We start from the raw sequence: 19,596 nt of genomic DNA on the forward strand, positions 1-19,596 counted from the left end.
AAGCGGGAAATGGAGCGTCTGCCAAAGAGAAAATAGGCTTGATTGCCTTCGCCAAATCATGATTTATTGCCTGGGGCTGAGCATGTTGATTTTCCCGAACAAGCCTGGGCTGCGATAGCGTGGGAAAGGGGGCGGAGAGCGGCTCTGGGCCTGGCTGCTTGCAGCGGCCCCCCTCCATGTGCAGCACTTTACAGTTTACGAAGCACTTCGGTCTGGGGTTCTGTTTGAGCCTCTCGAGTTTGTAAGACAGCACGGGAACGGTGATCCCCGTATTACCGCTGAGGAGATGAAGTAGAGCAAACTAGCGGGCCAGGGAGCGATAGACCCCAGTCCTCCAGACCCTCCAGCTGCCCCCTCGGACCTGAGATGATCCCGGCTGAGGGCAGGGGCCAGAAGTCACACGTCTTTGTGTCCCAAATATCCAGTTCAACGGCCTGGCACAGCGCAGGCTTTCAGTAAATGTTCCAACGGATATATTAAGTAATGAATTTCTTTAATTAATTATTTAGTCCTCATGCTGTCACTGAGGACTTTAGTTAATTTATTCACTTGCCCCCTGGTGCCCAGGATGAGAATAATAGTCCTTGGCCACCTACTACTTGCCTTCCTTCAAACTGAGGAAGCACCATCCCTTTCCAGGCCTGGCTGGCTATACGGGTGTCATTTCCTATGCTCATGCCAGCCAGGGGCCAAGCAGAGCAGGTCTCCTCTGGCCAGGAAGTGGTGTGTGGAGCTGGGTTCTCACATCCGACTCAGCCTCCTGAGAACTCAGTCCAGAAGCCAGGGGTGCTCCCTTGGGAGACAATGAGAAGGTCTGTCAGGAAGAGAAGTGGGGAGGGGAAGCCAGTGACCATTTGCCCAAAGAGCAAAGCCAGCTGGATCCACTGGCCTTGAAAAATGGTTCAGTTCAGGCGGTGCCTGGGTGGCACAGTCGGTTAAGCATTGGACTCTTGGTTTCGGCTCAGGTTTGGTCTCAAGATTGCGAGATCGAGCCCCATGTTGGGCTCCGTGTTCAGCACAGAGTCTGCTTCAGAATCTCTCCCTCCGCCCCTCCTGCTCATTCTCTTTCTCCCTCAAATGAATAAATAAATCTTAAAAAAAAAAAAAAAAAACGGGGCACCTGGGTGGCCCAGTCGGTTAAGCATCTGCCTTCGGCTCAGGTCATGATCCCAGGGTCCTGGGATCAAGCCCCACGTAAGGCTCGCTGCTCAGTGGGGAGCCTGCTTCTCCCTCTCCTCCCCACTCGTGCTCTCTCTTGCTATCTGTCTCTCTCAAATAAATAAATAAAATCTAAAAAAAAAAGAAAGAAAAGAAAGAAAAGAAAGGAAAGAAAGGAAGAAAGAAAGAAAGAAAGAAAGAAAGAAAGAAAGAAAGAAAAATGGCTCAGCTCAGTAACCATCCCATTTGTCACCACAAAGCTGTTATCAAGAACATGTGTTGGCCCTCATTGCTTTGAAAGCCAGTCTGCCCTGCCAGACTGGGTGCTCCTCGACGCAGACTCGGAATCCGGTCTGCATCCCCACTGATTGGCAGCACAGAGATTGGGTGGATATAAAGAAGGAAAGGCCCATCCCTTGCCCCAGGGCTCATCATCTTTTGAAGGAGACAGGCACCCACCTAAATGACAGACACAAATTCCAGAGCACTGAGCTTTCTGGCAAGTTCTCAGACATTGGGCTGGCTGGGAAAGGGATGGGATGATGGAGCAATGGAGTCCGCCTGCAGGTGGGAGGGAAGAAGGGATCTGAGGAAGCTCCAGTAGTATTTGAGTCTGACTTTCAACAAAGGAAGGAATTGTAGCTGGAAGCCGGAGGCGGGGGTGAGGAGAATGTTCTAGGCAGAGGGCCCCATGTGTACAAAGGCTTGGAGGCAGAGGAGGACAGGTGGACTGAGCAGACTGGCATTGAGCATAATGTGTTTGGGAAAAGAGGGTGGAGATGAGACAGGACAGGTAACACAGGGATCAGGGTGTGAAGGGCCATGTTCACATCCTACGGTCCTGTGAGCCTCAGATCCCAAAGTCAAGGGAACCACTTGGGGATCTGATTTCAGAGTCTGATAGAGTAGGTCTGAGGTGGCGCCTGAGGTTCTGATTTGTTTTTTTTTTTTAAAGATTTTATTTATTTATTTGACAGAGAGAGAGAGACAGCCAGTGAGAGAGGGAACACAAGCAGGGGGAGTGGGAGAGGAAGAAGCAGGCTCCCAGCAGAGGAGCCCGATGTGGGGCTCAATCCCAGAATGCTGGGATCACGCCCTGAGCCGAAGGCAGACGCTTAATGACTGAGCCACCCAGGCGCCCCATGATTTCAAATCAGCTCCAGATAACGCTGATGCTGTTGGTCTGTAGTTCAAGGCTGCACTTGGGAGTAGCCAGGCTTTAGGCAATAGGGAGCCATTGAATGTTGTGTGCAGGGCCATGATTATGGTCTGATTTCCTTCTTAGAACAATCACCTTGCAGCCTGTGAAAAGCTTCAGCAGGGTAGGAGAATGCAAACAGGGTGAGAGATGTATTTTTCTGTATCTCCAGCACTTGAGATGGTGTCTGGCTCAAAGCAGATAGTCAATAGATACATGTAAAGGCATGAATTAGCCATTTATGATGGACTTTTTAAATGAGAAAACAGAAAGAAGGGGTGACTCAAGTTATGCCAGGCTGATAAGCCAATACTCTATAAAACACTCATTTGGGCCAGTCTAAATTGAGGCTGTGTCTTAAGGCAGTGATTTTCTCACTTGTTTTTGGTCAAGGATCTGATTGCTTAAACAAAGTCCTAAATGGAGGCCCAATTTGTGAATTAGATAAAAAAAAAAAATGAAGGGCCCTGGTTGGCACAGGGGTCAGGGCTTGCAGCCCCATGCCCCACTCCTCCTCCTCCCTCCCCTCTCCCAGCAACTGGCAGACTCCCACTGTAGCCCCAGACTCTTGAAAGCATCCGGGGCCCCAAGAAGCCAGGCTGACTGCGCCGCCGCCCCCAGGCTGTGTGCCACGCCCTTCTGCAGGATCTTGAGTGGAGATTATCTGCTTCTGTCCCCGCTTCCCCGCTAGACAGCGCAGTCCTTCGGGATAGGACCATGAGAAAAGACTACAAGCGCAGCACGGGACTGGTCAAAGGGGCGTCGGGGGCAGGATGATGGGCAGAGGCGGACACGTAAGCCAGCAAGTCCCAAGGAGAGCGGGCCAAGGGATGAAGTTCCCAGTGCCCAGACACGTGGCCACATGCCTCCCCGGCCTCACAGGCGGTGTCGGCCACAGGGATGGGCGGGGGTCCGAGTCGAGAGTTTCAGAGTAAAACAGTTCCGGTTTCGGATCCCAGCTCAGGCGCTTACTTAACGACTGTGCAAACCTGGAGAAGTGCTGAGCTTCTCAGGCCTTGGCTCGTCCTCAATAAAACGAGAATCACACATCTTCCCTTCAGAAGGATGCGACCCAGAATGAGTGAGGCACCGGAAGCCAGCGTTGTGCCCTAGCCGGTGTGGCCCGCTTTGCGCTCAAGCCGCCAGCTCGCAGCCCGAGCGTCTGCACGTAGGTCTCCATGAAAGCAGCGAGCATCTGTCACGCTGACAAATCTCCGTGCCCCCAGGTGGTGTTCCTAACCACGGAGAGTTTTGGCATTTATTCTCCACTGCTTGTTGCTGTATTTTTCAAATAGCCGCGTATTTAAATATCATCAGCTTGATTGCTCCCGCCGCTTTGGAGCCCTGGTCCTGCGCAAGCAGGTGCCCCAGACAGCAGCTGCAGCCTCGCGCAAGGGACAGTGGCCATTGGAATATTGGAATCAAGTCCCGGTCTGCTCTCTGCCAGCTGGGTGACCTCAGACACATCGTTTCCCCCTCCTGAAGCCTTCATTTCCTCAACAAGAATGACAAATATTTGTATAGTGTTTCACAGTCTCAGAGCTCCGTGCATCTGCTCCCGCGACACTCCTAACCTGAGTATAACTGATCTTTCTCACCTCTGTGATACAGCTCGACAAAAGGAGCCTCTCCTGGTGGGGCTCTGCATCCTAGCCTCCGTATGAAGCTGTGTGACTTAGGGCAGAGCCTCAGTGTATATGAAAATGGCAACGGTCTGGCCAAGAAGTGTCCTCAGGCCCATACTCGATGCCCAGTACATGCCCGCTGTTTGTGTTCGGCATTGGTGTGTTATTGCCGTTTGCCAGGGATCACAAAACCACTTGTCAAAGTGACTGTTCCTAAGCCAGAGCCCCACATCCCTGCCTGCCTGCCACACTTCCCTGTTGAAATAAGGACACACGACCTACTTCTCAGGGCTGGAGAGTGTTCGCAAGAGTCACGTGATTGGCGGTGCTGTATAAACTGTAAAGTACCCGGTCCAGGAAAGGGCCCAGCATTATGTTTGCTCTGTGCAGCCCCCGGGCCTCCCTTGGGGTAGGCAAATCCAATTGTTTGTCACAAACTGTGCATTTCAAGCTTGGACTTTTTCTAGGTTGTACTAAACATCATCTGCAGACCCTTCCCATTTGCTTCTTAGCTCAAGGCTCTGATTAAAGCACCCTTCTCCTGGGGGCGCCTGGGTGGCTCAGTCAGTGAAGCAGCTGGCTCTTGATTTGGGTTCAGGTCGTGATCTCAAGGTTGTGACATTGAGCCCCTGCATCGGGCTCCACACTCAGCACGGAGTCTGCTTGAGATTCTCTCTCTCTCCCTCTCCTTCTGTCCCTTCCCCTGCTTATTCTCTCTCTCTCTTTGTCAAATAAATACAATCTTTTTAAAAATGTAAAAAAATAAATAAGCACCCTTCTCTTGCTCTCGTGAGATAGGAAGAGAAGGAAAGGCAGCCCATCACTGGAGCAGCTCAGGAAGGTCGAGGCAGACAGGCTGGTTTCCAGCCACTTGGCCTGTCCGTGGGACCTGGCCTTCTTAGGGGGCTAATCCCTGCTTTGTGATGCTCCCTTGGAGTGGGCACAGAGCCTAAGCCAATTAAAACCCTCTCTCTGAAGAGGGCTCAGGTTCCTGGGGAAGCACAGGACTGCCCCAGCCATTGCTTCAGGGAATGCTCTCCTCTCCTCCTGCTAGCCAGAGCTGGAGGGACCGGGGCTCAGAGAACACCCCATTGCTCACTCCCTCTTCAGGCCCCCAGACCACCATGGGAGTCCTCGGGAGAGGCAGGATGGCAGGGATATAAGTAAGTCCCCATCTTCCAGATGAGGAAAGTGAGGCCCCAAATGACTTGGCTCATACCTAATGCAGGGCTGAGATCCAAACTAGAACACACCTGTTCAAAAATGATGCTCTGTCTGCCTTTCTGGGACAACCGCAAAACCCTTGTCACCTTGCTTCCCATCGTGGATCTGGGCACATAGTAGGTTACTAGTATATATTTGTTCAGTGACTAAATGAATAAATACATAATGCTAAACAGGGGCATTTTGTCTAAAGGAAATAGTATGAGTGGGGTGGAGAAATCCAGAACTACAACCTGGGCTGAAATGAAATATCATAATAATCATAATAATCATAATAATCATAATAATAATAGCCAAGGGCTAAGCCTGTTCTAAGTATTTTGCACTTATTAACTTATTCAGTCCTCCCAATAACCCTGCCTGCTAGGGACAGTTATTATAGCCACTTCACATATGAGACACAGAGAGGTTAAGTAGCCTGCCCAAGGCACATAGCTGGGGAGTGGTAGAGCTGGGATTTGAACCCTAGCAGTCTGGCTCTTAGCCACTATGTACTACTTTCTGTCTGCCTGGGAATGTCCTCTTCCATAAGCTGGAGATGGTGAGGCTGTGCATTCCACCTCTCTCATGGCATTCGGTGTCTCTGTGACTTTTGAGATGAGAAGCGACTTTACATTAGAAACACCGTACTAGACAAATCCGGGTTGGTGCTGCCTAGTAGAGGCCAGGCTGGGTCCTAGATGCTATAGCCGTTCTGCGTTCCAGCCCCGGAGAGAAGTGAGCAGCCCCACTGCACTTCCTCTCCTGGCTGGAGTAGCCTGAAAGACTGGTCCAGTTCACTGAGGTTAATAACCCAAAACACAGAATTAATGGAGTGACAAGCAGAGTTTCTTAATGAAACCAAATTTAGGGCTACAATGAAGAGAACAAAGTGAGGGTCTGGCCCCAAGAAGCCAGACTGCAGTGACCCAGCTGTAAGATTAGCCAGTCAGAGCGACCAAGAACCAGAGCTTCCCCATGGACAGGACAGGCTCAGGGCCTTCTGGAAAGGTGGAGATGCCCTGTTCCTGGTGGTGGCTGGGAGGGTAAACAGCGCCTCACCCCCAGCTGGAGTCTGAGGTTCCCAAGGCAGAGTGTATAAGGGCATTCTGAAAATGTCATCTCTGTGTTGTGGCAGTGGAGAAAGACCCCATAGAGGGAAGGGGGCACCTAGAACAGGAGAAGGCAGGGCTTGTCCCTAATACCCGCTGGTCCCTCACAAAGGAACACACAGCCTGGCCCAGGGCCAAGGGCAGAGCTGTTCAGCGTTCCTGTGTTTGCCGGATGGTTTTGTGTTTGATTGGGGTGCCCCGTGGGGACTGGGAGCTGGATGGTACAAGTTGATGTGGGACTTGTGCCAACAGGCATCTCCGATCCCAGGCACTGGGGTTCGCACTGCAACACATTTTTGCTCCAGCTGGAAGCTTGGTTTGATCAGAATCCTCTTAGCATGGGGATTGGCATTCCTTAAACATATGGAATTCATCCAACAACATTCCATCCTAACTGTGGGGTGGTTATTCATTTCCTTGTTTGTCTCACCCTTGGGATACACAGAGAATTGGAGGCAGACCTTTGCACTAAGTCAAGAGAGCTAGGCTGCCTGTGAGCCCTGCCTCTTGCTAGCTGTGTGACTTTCAACAACGCACTTCACCTCTGTGAACGTCAGCCCTCTATCTAATACAGGATCATGGCATAGCTACTCAGATGTGTTTGTTCACTTAGTCATTACTTATTAAGTGCCCACTGTTTGCAAGGCTCGAAGTTTGGAATTCAGTGCTGAGCAACACAGACAGGATCTCTATCTCCTCCCAGCCTGGAGAGTGTAATTAAGTGATTGCGTAAGTATAAATGCGATGTAAATGTCGTTTTGATACAATCCCAAAAAGAGAGGTACAGGATGATGGATTAAATCATGCAAAAATGTAGGAGAAATGTATAAGCTCTAAAGTACTGTTTAAACATTAGACATTATCCTTGTTGTCCCCGTGACATTTCCTCCTATTTTTTAAGGTACTTCAATGATCTGAGCCTCAGTTTTCTCATCTGTAACATGGGAATTATAAAAATACGTGCATCAGTTAGCCATTCCACGTAACATAGCACCACAAAACATAGCGGCTTAAGATGACCATATATTGGTTTCTGTATCTAAGAGTCAGTCCTCTGGGCTGGGCGGAGCCAGGTGGCTCAGCCAGTTTGACTCTGGGCTCGCTCATGTAGCCACAATCTCTGGAGGTCTCGTAGACTCAGCCCCATGTCTCTAGCAGCAAGCTGACCAGCCTGGGTCCCCTTACATGGTGAATGTTTTCCAGAAGTAGCCAGAGAAGGCAAGCCCAAAACTCAAGGGTTATTCATGCCTCTTGAGTCAGGTTTGCTAATGTCCCCTCGGCCCCTCGGCCAATGCGTACCAAATGGCCAACCCCAGAGTCCGTGTGGGAGACTGCACAAGGCTGTGATACGGGGTGTGTCATTTCCACAGCAGTCTTCGCCACACCTCACATCCAGTTACCCTGAGGACTTTGTCAGAGATGTGTGACACCACACTGGTGGTATTTGTGCCTGCACGTAGTCGATGTTTAAGAATTGCTGACTGACCATGAGCCTGAGAGCAGCTTGCCACCTTATTGGGGGAAAAATACGTTACACAGGAAGTCAGGGGCCAACGATTAGCCAAAACAGCATGTAAAGTATGACAGCATGGCTAGAGATAATAAGATACCAGAGCATTTCTGATACTGGGAGTGCATCTGACTCTTCTGTTTTTAACCCTGGTATTTTGAAGAGTGACATTCGCCGAAAGGAACTTTCTCAGAGAGGGATGACCAGGGTGGACGCAAGGTGAGTGGGAACTGAACTAGGAGAAGGCAGAGAAACATTTTTCCTGCATAATAATGTAATGTTTGCCACTGTTGTTTATTGAGTAATTTATGTGCCAGACACAGAGCTAAGCATTCCCATGGTTTGCTTCATGTAAACCTCAAGACAACCAAGTGAGGTGTTAAATACTATGCCCATTTCACAGATGAGGAAACTGAGTCTCAGTTTCTTTGTTCAGAGTTGCACCAGAAGTACATAACAGGTTTAGGGTTCATACCCAGGTCTGCCAGACTCACAAAACCTATTGTTTTAATCAAGATTTCTAGAAAGATAATTGTAGTTCACATGCAGTTGTAAAAAATAATACAGAGATAAGCTGAGTACCCTTTATCCAGGTTCCCCCAGTAGTAACATTTTGCAAAACTTTAGTAAGAGAGCAGATATCACAACCAGGATGTGGACATTGACACAATCAGTTCCTTTGATGTGGATTTCCCCAGTTTTACTTGTACTTATATGTGTGGACATGTGTGTTTACTTCTGTACTATTTCATCTCTGGTAACAGTGTGTCCAGGCAAGACAGCAACATTTCCATCCTCACGGGTACCCCCCCCCCCCCCGCACTGCCCTTCTGTAGCCATCCCTGCCTCCTTCCCACCCCTGCCCCATCCCTCACCCTCTGCAGCTGCTAGCTGTTCTCCACTTCTAACCTGTTGTCCTCTCAAAACTGTTACAGAAAATGGAATCATGCAGTGCCTACAGTTTGTGATTGGCTTTTTTTCACTCGGCAGAGTTCTCTAGAGATTGATTGTATCATTAGTCATTCCTTTTTCTTACCGAGTAGTATTCCGTGGTATTCCCTTTATTTAATCATTTGCCTGTTGGAGGACATCCAGACTGTTCCCAGTTTTTAGCTATGACTAAAGCTTCTATGACCGTTACTGTACAGGTTTTTGTGCGAACATAGTTCTCACTTCTGAGGGATAAACACCCGAGGTGCAGTCACTAGGTTGTACAGTAATTACATGTTTACTTTCATGAGAAAGCATCCAACTGTTTTCCAGAGGGGCTGTACTAACTTATATTCCTCCCAGAAATGTGTGGGCGCTCCAGTTTTTCTGCATCCTTGCCAGCACTTAGAGTTAGGACTGTTTTTTATTTTAGCTCCTCTGACAGCCGATGATGTTGAGCGTCTTTCCACGGGCTTATTTGCCATCTGTATGTCCTCCCCAGTGAAATATCTGCTCGTATCTGTTGGCCATTTTTCTAATTGGGTTGTTTGAGGTTTTGTTTTTTTGGTTTTGTTTTTTGTTTTTTTGTTTTTTTACTGTTGAGTTTGGAGCGTTCCTTATATACTCTGGATGCTAGACCTTTGTTGGATATGCAGTTTGCAAATATTTTCTCCCACTTCCTAGCTGCTCTTTTCATCCTCGCAACAGTTTTTCATAGAGCCCAAGTTTGAATTTCAGTGAAGTCCAGTGTACCAGTTTTTCCTCTTTGGGTTGTGCTTTTGATGTAAAGCTTGTGTGTTTTACCACTGTCCTCCACTGTTCCTGGAGCCTGAGGAAGAGAGATCTTATTCTGGGGGTGCAAAGGGATTAGGCTTGTTTGCGAGGTTCTAAAGCAGAGTTAGGACCAGCGGGGAGCCTCTGGAAATAAGTAATTTCTTTTTTTTTTTTTAAAGATTTTATTTATTTATTTGACAGAGAGAGACAGCCAGCGAGAGAGGGAACACAAGCAGGGGGAGTGGGAGAGGAAGAAGCAGGCTCCTAGCGGAGGAGCCTGATGTGGGGCTCCATCCCATAACGCCGGGATCACACCCTGAGCCGAAGGCAGACGCTTAACGACTGCACCACCCAGGTGCCCCTGGAAATAAGTAATTTCTAGCTCCCGATCAGAACGATCTTCGAAGGCCACTGCTTAGAGGTTAAATGTGTTAGGTGTGAGTACCCTGTCATCTGAGATCAAGCAAAGGCTTGCTGGTGTCCGTGTGGATTCCTAGAAGGAATCCAAGCTGCCCATGGGGCATGGGTGACTAATATCCTTTATGTTCCCCACGAATTCTGAGAATCTAGGAGAGCAGCATTTGAATTACCTCTGCCTGACCTGGCACATCTAACAAATAGATCCCCCAGAGACCATCCAGGTTGATACATTTAGAAAGGCTTTCAATGGCCATCTGGACTGTCTCTAGTTTGAGGCAGGTTGAGCCAGACTCAACAGGAGGTAGCCAGTGAAGCCAGAAGGTCTGTGGTTGTCCTGCCTGGGGGTAGAGTACACAGTAGCCAAAGGCTTAAAGGACCCGGGCTCAGGGACCGGGGCCTATTCCTCCCTCTCTGTCGTCCTCCTGGGGGCCAGCCACCTGGCTGCCTGCCCCACCTCCACCCCGGCAGCTTCATCTTCATTCAGACCATCAAGGAGAATCCCTTCCCTTACAGCACTTATGAGACTTAATTACCGATGGCAAGGTCCTTTGAGGCCTTGGATGAAAGGGATGGGAGCCGTGGAAGGCTTGATTAGGCGTGTAGAACTCTGGGCACAATTAGCTCCATGAGAGACTGGCCCTGCCTTTATCTGTCTCCAGTTCTGTGTGACTTACAGCAGCTAATTATTGAAATAAAAATTGCCTGACCACCCAGCTGCTGGAAAGAGGGCCCTAATATCTATTAAGTCTGCCTTTAATTATTGGAAATGGTGGCAGCTTCAGGCAGTTAGGGTTTTCCCATCATTATGGGCCTTTCCCTCCACCTCTTTGAGGCTTGAGTACACTGAGATAGAAGTGAAATTCTGCCAAAGCCACCTCTTTCTCCATTGCTTTGCAATTGGACACCCCTTTCCGGAATACCTTTGCTAACAAGCTTTGTCTGCCCCTGGGATCCTCCTTGACTCCTCCCCAAGGGGCTTTGCAATCATCACACCTAACAGAAATCCAAGCCCTTGACGGAGTACTTTGAATTCCATTGTGTGTGTGTGTGTGTGTGTGTGTGTGTGTGTGTGTGCGTGTGTATACGTGTGTGTACATAAAAGGCAGTCCTCAGGCATGCCTTACTTATGACCTCATATACCACCCCAATTTGCAGAAGAGAAAACTGAGGTCAGGAAGGAAAACATGAAAGAGCTGGCAGCTCCTGGCTTTTTACTTGCTGCGGTGGCTGTCACCAAGTCACAGCTGCCCTAGCGCTCCCTCCTTTCTATGGACACAGAGCCATGGGCAGCTCAAGGAGGGCACAAGCAGGTGCTACATTCACAAATCTGGGGGGCTCCTGTGGGATGGAGGGAGTTAGTGTTAAAACTAAGAGACTCGCTATTTCTGGAGCCTTAAGCCAGTGCCTGCTGCCTGTGGCACTGGTTTTCTCCTCCAGCTCTCCCCTCGAAAATAGAAGCCTAACTCAGGAGCCCCAGGTAATTACAGGTTAAGCCTTGGGCACAGCAGGGGATGTGCGATTAATCAGTGCAACTATCTCTCCCCTCCCTCTGATTATCTCATAATGGAGTCCCAGGATAAGCCCATAGAAAATCCGAAGTCTGTGCAGAGCCCTTGCACACTTTTTGCAGAGAATTAGCACTCTAATAAAACCTGGGTTTGGGGCTTGACCCTTGAGTGGGGTTTCCAGGGAGAAGGGGGAGCTGGGGGGCCAGACAGACCGTTTCCCAAGGTCCATGAAGGAGCTGAGTCGTAACACACAGCCAGCGCCTCTGAGGCTTGGTGGGGCTGCTTCTGAGAAAGCCATGTGGCGTGGAGCTGCCCAGTGGGTGCGTGGGGACCAAGGGGATCCCAGGGGTTCTGGCCGACCCCATGTGAGAGGCATGTGGGTGAATATAAGCACACCGTTTTCCCTGTCCCCCGGTTACCTCTTCCGCAGCTGTACGGCCTCGGCTCAGGTGTCACCCCCTCCAGGCCGCCCTGCTTCCTGACCCCACCTGAGCTGCCGTCCCTGCCTCTCCCCCCGAGTGTCTCTGTTGGGTGCTCTTTTGTGTGCACTGTGCTGGAACCATCTGTAGATGTGTCTGTCCCTCTGTGTCTGATCCAACTCCTTGTCCCCACACCTCACCCTTAGAAAACCTTATAGGATGGGAAAGAGGGAACGAGGCTGGATGAACCCCGAGAAAGGTCTCTAAGAGGGGAATGTGAGGGCTTGAAAATCTTAGGAGAGAGCTTCAGCCTGACAAGAAGACCCAAGGACAAACAGACAAACCCATCTTCTGGAAGGGCTGCTCCTGGGACAAAGGCACTGGACTTCCTTCCTGGGACCCCAAGACATAGAGCTAAGGCCTTTGGAAGGGAGCTAAAAGAAGCTTCGGCTCCATATCAGGAAGCACAGTCGAAGCTTCCCCTGGTGGCAGGGAAGTCCCCAGTTTTGGAGGTGCTGTGACCACTTGGGATGGCACGGAGGGGATTCGGACATCTGATGGGGCATGAACCAGCTGACCTTTGATAGTACTGTCAATCTTAAGATAGTAAGTGCCACATTTTCTGACTCTAAGAGGCTCCCATTTATAAAGGGGAATCATTGGCTGGGAAGTAGCTTCAGGAGGGGAAGATCTGGGTGGAGGAATCGGGAAAATACGGCCCTTATGTTCCCTCGTGTGGGTTGAAGGCTTGTTGTGTCCCGGGTCCTGTGTACGCTCAGCCCTTTCGAGGGGTCAAGGCAGCTCTGGTGGGAGCTCTCTGAGCTCAAGATCGGAGGATGGTGCCCGTACAGCAGTCCCCTGCCCTTCGCTACCTGGCCTATGACAGGCCCTCAAACAAAAGGGCAAGATGGCACAAGTAGGCAGTGGCACCATCTGTCACCTGCTTGCCAGCTGCTGATTAAGGATGTCCCCGTAGTTGAGCTGAGCACTCGGCCACACTCCACCAGGTTCCCAAGAAAGCCCTTTTTTTTTGGCCCACGGCGCTGTCTGGGGCCACTTCGGGTAGGAGGTGTCAAAGCAATCCTCCCAAAAAGCCTAGGTTAGGTGCTAACCTGGTTCGTCAAAGGAGTTAATACTGCTAACAAAACACAATGAAAAAGCAAATAGAACATCTAAAGAAATTAAAATATGGGATGACCTGGGTGGGAAGCAGTAAAGATTATGACTAAAAGCTTGAGCCTTGGGGTCATATAGACCCAGGTTTGAATCCTGGCTCTGTTACCTCCTTGCTGGGGCCCTCTGGGCAAGGCACTTAACCTCTCGGAATCCCGGGTTTCTTGTGTATAAAATAAGGGTGGGTTGGGGATATGGTGAGGATACAATGAGGTCATGCTATGAAGACCTTGCCCTTAGCCACCATTATTGTAACCACTGTCACTGTTTCGAAGAGCAAGAGTCCCTAAAGTGACGGGGCCAGACAAATGTGCTCAGGGTGCCAGAACAGAGAATGCAGACTTGGAAACAGGGCTCCCAGATGCCAGTCTCGGCATATTGTATGAACTTGGCCATCGCTTTGCTGCTCTGAGCTTCAGTTTCCGAATCTGTAAAATGGGGTTGACGATGCCTAGTCCTCTGGTGTGCACGTAGCCCCACACATCACCGATGTCCCCTCCACCCCTGGCATCCGCCTTCATATCGCACATGTCCCCGGAGTTTGAAACAAAGGCCTTGCAAGACCAAACTCTGAAGAACTAAGGAAAGTAAAAATTCATGATGATTTCCTGCACACATACACAGACAGATAATGCCCGGGATTTACAGTTTGTAGAACACATTCTAGCTCTGAAATATTTATGGGCCCTTCTTGACACACAAAGAACTAAAAATATCACCCTGTGCTTATGTTCAGGAAAACTTATAAAACTGCAGTCCAGTAGGAATTCAGTCAATTTCCTGGTTCGTCTCTGGCTGTTTCTAGTTTGGGAGGAAACCCAGGGTGGTAACAGCCCCCGTTTCCCCGCGGGTTTGGGCGGGGGCAGAGGTTACTCGGCAGTGCTGTGTGTCTGTTCAAGTCTCCCTGCCAATCCGGGCCCCAGCCCCTCGTAAATACTGCCGGAGCCCATGTGAAGGGCCCAACTTTGCTTCTTGAGTGTCTTCCCGCACACCAAAGGCTTTGTTTTCCCCATTTCCCCTTGCCTCGCAGGCCCAACGCCTGTGCTGCTCTTCCCGGCCAACGCCTGGCCCCGGCCCCATCCAGGCCTCTGAAACCCAGCTGGAGGACTCGCTCCCCCAGGACCTCCCATCCAGGCTCTCTGCCACACGCTCCTTTGCATTTTCCTGTCATTGAGATGACGACTGTTTGTGAAAATGGCTCTTTTTCTCCCCTCCCAGGCTTTCTCAGCGAACTTCTGTCTCCCTCAAGGCTGGACTCGAGATAACTGGGTCTCTCCCTGGTCCCAGTTCTCTTGTACTTCCAACTTCCCTCCATGCTGTGACCAGAATGGTGCTTTTCAAACTGTGGGTTAGCAACCCATCCATAATCCAATTTTAGTGGAGTAGAATAAAATAGAAAGTGTCAGGTGCTACACTGGAGGAAAGATTAGGCATAGTTTCTGAAATACTTATTTTACTTAGAAATTTGTAGATATATGTGTTTTCTGGATGGTGAAATGTATTTTTACTGTAGGTCAGAGAAAATGGAAAGTCAGACCTAGATTTCTTTTCTCTCCTTACCTCCAAATGGTCTGGCCTAGCTCACTTCTTTTTCTTTTTCTTTTTTTTTAAAGATTTTATTTATTTATTTGACAGAGAGAGAGAGCATAAGCTAGTAGAGAGACAGGCAGGGCGGAGGGAGAAGCAGGCTCCCGGCTCAGGGCTCAATCCCAGGACCCTGGGATCATGACCTGAGCTGAAAGCAGATGCTCAACTGACTGAGGCGCCCCTGGCCTAACTCACTTCTCCTTGACATTTTTGGGTCATAGTTTAGATGTCACTTTCTCTGGGCAGTGGTCCCTGATCTCTCCACCTTTGGCCCATCTGGCTTGGGTTAGGGGTCCCTGTGGTCCTTCCCCAGCCTCTCTCCCTGTCTGACTTGTTCTAGAAGCTCCAAGAAGTAGGAGGCTCATTTGTCTTGTCCACTGATGCCTCACGCAAGGCTTGGCATGGCAGGGTGGGAACTCAGTGTTGGAGAGAAGAGGCAGGGTGGGAGAAGGGGGAGGGGCGGGAGGGAACAAGGGAGCCTGGTATGTTACCTCTGAACATCTTCTGCACTTAGGACAGCAAAGGTAATCAGCCATGACTTACTAAATGAATTAACCTATGGTACGAGGTGAGCAATACCTTTCATGAGGTTTAAACATTTTCTTCTGATTCAAATCTAGGCCCTGACATTTGGAAGCCACAGGATCTAGAGCAAGTCACTTAATCTCTTTGAGCTCATTATCTCATTTGTACAATAAGAGTAAATAAGAGAAAATACAAAAGAGGATCTATCTAACCCGCGTAATTGTGGTAGGGATTAGGAGTAGTGTGTACAAAACACCCAGCACACAGTAGGGGTCTGGTAAATGGTGGCTGCTATATGGTGATTACCTCTTTCGCTATCTGAGATCATCCTCTGATCACCACCCCCACCCCGGGTCTCCCAGGCACCCCCACATTCACAGACCTGTTCAGACCTTCTAAGTCTATCAGAGCCCAGCTCCCTGTAAAAGAAAAAGCCTAAAAATGTAGATTTTAGAGTCCCCTACCAGCTGTGTGAACTTGACCAGCCACCCGGGCCGTATCGCCTGCTCTCTGGAATGATAAATGACCAGAGCTCTTACGGGGCTGTGCGGAAGGCATTGCATACAGGACTCGATGCACCCACGTTTCTTCCCGTCTCCCGTCTGGGGCCCACTCTCCTCCCCCAGAGAGAGGCCAAGAATGACACCCGTGCCCACATCAGGAGAAACGTGTAGAACCACAGGTCATGCCCATCGAAGCACCCGTGGTTGCCCCCTGGGGCTGACACCCCCGAGACAGAGCTCCCGTCCTGCTCATGTTGGGGCCCAGTGCCCAGCACAGGTCTGTCTGGAACAGGCTGTGGGACTGAACTCCTCTCTGAAGGCCCCGTCCTGGTGCTTGGGCTTCACCCGGAGAGAGTTCCATCCAGCCACACCTTGGGAGCAGGCCAGGGTCTCACACATGCTCCGTGTGTGCAGTTACACCACTGGAGGGTCAGAAATAACGACATGTCAATAATGGCGGCGATGATGACGCTGGGCGTAGGCCTTCTCCATCCCTTACGGCTACAGAGACAAGGTGTGTTATAGCCTATGAAGGGTCTAACAAAGCCAACACCTAACTTGCCAGAGCCCCATATCCAGGGGGTGGCTGAGAAGGATGGTAGAGCTTGTTCCATCACTGTGCGTGGTGGGGGGCTCTGGGAAGGAAGGTCTGGAGACGGGTCGGTCCGGCCCTTGATCCACTTCTTGACTGTGTGGCTTTAAGTGAGTTATTTAACTTCTCTAAGCCTCGGGTTCTCTTTATCATTAAGAGAGACCATTGCAGAGTGGGATGGTGGGGACTAAATGAGATCACCTAACACAAGCACTTCGCCCAGCGTCTGGCCTACGGTAAGCCCCGAGTAAGCGGGAGCTGTGGGTTTATTTGATGATGATGGTCCCTATGGTTACTGAAAGTCAACCAGATGGTAAGGGGTCAGGATCCGTCAGGAAACAGGATTCGCTCCAGATGCTTTAAATGAACACACTTTAACGAAGGGACAGAGGTGTGGGCAGGTGAGGAGAGCCAGCCACAATGGTGAGACAACCAGGGTCTAGCAGTGGCAGGAAATGGGGACCCCTTCCCTCCCCCCGCCCCCGGCCTGGACAGGTGAGGACAGGGAAGGATATTGAAAGAGGACTGGAAAAGGGGCCACCTGGCATCTGATGAGCGGACAAAGGCCTATGAAGCAGTGAGAGAGCAGGGAAGCAGCACTGCCCCTCTCGCCTACACCCTCCTGCCCCAACTCCCTCAGGTGCCTCGCTCAGGTGAACCCAGCGAAACAGGGACGTGGAGGCTCAGTGACAGTCCAGATGGAGGGTATCTGAGAAATGGCTGGCAGTTCTGAGGGACAGAAACAGAGGGGTGCATCTGGAAGAAAACAGGTGCTCTGCGGGTTGTGGGAAGGAACAGAGGGAGGGTCAAGAAGGTCAGGCTAATGGACTTCGGGGCGGTGGGGAACCCCTGGTCAGCAGGAGGGGCTGACATGTTTATACACGAACGTGTATGAGGTCTGTCTGCTGCCCAGCCCGTGGAAGAGGGTCGCCGTGGGTGGGTCCGAGCCAGACTCTTCCCCAGCATTCCTCCATTGTCCCGCCATGTCTCCGTGCCACTGGACTGCAGACCCTCGCCCCGAGGGGAGCTCTTCTCCACTGTCACCTCTTGCATCCAAGCCTCTTCCTCCTCTATTAAATGCCAGGCTGAGTATGAACCATGACCAACCTCCTTCTCTTAAAAAAAAAATACTATTTACTGAATTACTATATTAAGCCTAAAATGGAAGAAAAGAAATAAAAAGGGAATGGGAGCAAGGCAAGTGCTCTCCCTGCCTCTGCTTTGTGACAGGGAAGCCGTGGGTTTCAGGGCTGTGTGCTTAATAATGCGTAGTTACTGAGCCTTCGCCTTGAAGCCAGTGCCTTTGGTCAACAGGCTTGCACTGATAAGAAGACATAGTCATCCACCAATTTAACAACCCAAAATGTGTCTCGGCCTTATTAACGTATGTTTCCAAGGGGATGTTCCTTCTCCAATTATAACTGACACTTACCTGAAGCCTTCTAAAGTGGGCCTTTTAAAAATAAAATGTGGGTTTTTTTCTGATGGCAATAATGGCTAATATTTATTGAGCACCCATTATGTATTAGCGACAGTATCTCCCAGGGACGTGTATTAACTCATTTCATCCTCAGAACAACCCTACGAGGTTGGTACTGTCTTACAGATGAGGAAACTGAAGCACAGAGAGGTTAAATAACTTGTCCTGGGTCACACAGCTGCTAAATCCATGGTGGACACATACCTCAAAGGCAGGCTTCCTTTGAAATTTTAAAAGACTACATCTAAGCAATGCCTTCAATTCAATTTTAGATATACCTAAATCAAACTGCCAATATTTTATACCACCTACGATTGGTAAGAAGTAAGAAAGGAGCTGTCATAATTTTATTCTTTCATTCATTCAGTACACATCTCATGAGCTCTGTGGATGCCAGCCAGCCTGTCCTCAAGGAACTGCAGTCAAGGGCAGAGGCAGACATGGACACAGACCATCCAGTTAGCTGGAAGTACAATGATAAATCAACATGCACAGAGGTGGAGAGGCCACAGAACTAATGTCCAGGAAAGTTGCAAGGGGCTCAGTGAGAAGGAAGTGAGTCGGGCCAGATCGAAGAAGAATAGCCTTCCGTTTTGACCGAGAGACTGGAATTTATCCTGAAGCCTGCACAGAGCTGCCACGGAGGCGTGAGCAGGGCAGTGGCATGATCTGGGCTTAGGAGCTTTATGTGGCACAGCCTACAGAGCCAGTATCATCTAGTGGTTGTACCCATGTGCCAAGTTCAACCCCTGGGTCAGGATGATGGCTCTACCAATGAAGAGCCATGTAACCTTGGGCAGTATGCTTAACCTTGCAATTTCCCATCTGTAATTTGCAGATAATCATAGTACCTATATTATGGAATTGAAGCAAAGACTAAAATATTATCACATATAATATTAGTGAAAGTAAGTACTCAATAAGTATTAGCTACTACTAATAACAGTATATTGGCTCTTATTGTGAAACCATTATTAATATTATTAATTATTAGTCACAATGGCTAACATTAGTGCTTACTCTATAGTATCATCACCATTATTGTCATTCAGGGGGATGGGTTGGAGGTGAAGGGCCAGAGGGCACAGAGGCTGGGTGACAGTCACCGTACATCCTCATCCGAATTAGACCAGAACAGAGCTTTGGGTCAAAAGCTAGTATTGGGTCCATTTAGGAAGTTATAACCAGCCTTTTTAAAAAAGTGAAAGAGAATGAAATAGGAAATATCAGAGTACATTGTTCATCATGCAGTAACTTTGGTTTTGTGAATCTTATTTCCATTTTATACACATAAACACATGCATTCACTTATGTAAATATATGTATCCGATCACAATGTAAGATGCTTTTCAAATTATGGATTGCAAGCGAAAAGGTTTTACAGACCCTGGCATAGAAAGTATTATCACCGGTCTTCCCTCCAGCCCTGCCCCTCAGGCACTCAGAGGACGGACTGTCACATCTTGTCAGCCAGTGCCAGGAGGCTGAATGTTAGGAAGCCAGAGCTCAGAGCTTGGGTTTGGGCCCTACTAAGATGATTTGCTTCCTGTGTATCTGAGGTCAGGCTCCTTGTCCCCGAACTAATTTCCAGGGGTATTTTGAGAACTAGGTCCCCACAAGTATCACCTACACATCTTGATTGGGTCTAGTGGCAACCCCAAGGCATTGTTGGCTTGGTTACTAATGCACCCTGAGGCCTTGGCTCTGGGTCACTGTTGCCCCATGTATAAAATGGGAGTGAAAACAGTTGTCTTATCTGCTTTATGGTTATTATGGGGCACCAATAAAATCACAAATGTTTGCACTCTTTGAATATCATGGAAAACACATAGAAGGAAGTCTACAGTAGACACTTGGGATCCATGATGAATCCCAAAGA

At 49.5% G+C, this 19,596-nt stretch overlaps 1 protein-coding gene across 1 annotated transcript in view; it reads left to right on the plus strand.

The window, feature by feature from the left end:
• TENM4 (teneurin transmembrane protein 4) overlaps positions 1-19,596 on the plus strand; it is a 593,869-nt gene that overhangs the window by 198,382 nt on the left and 375,891 nt on the right.

Source organism: Ursus arctos, unplaced genomic scaffold (genome assembly GCF_023065955.2).
Source record: "Ursus arctos isolate Adak ecotype North America unplaced genomic scaffold, UrsArc2.0 scaffold_22, whole genome shotgun sequence".
Taxonomy (NCBI): Eukaryota; Metazoa; Chordata; class Mammalia; order Carnivora; family Ursidae; genus Ursus; species Ursus arctos.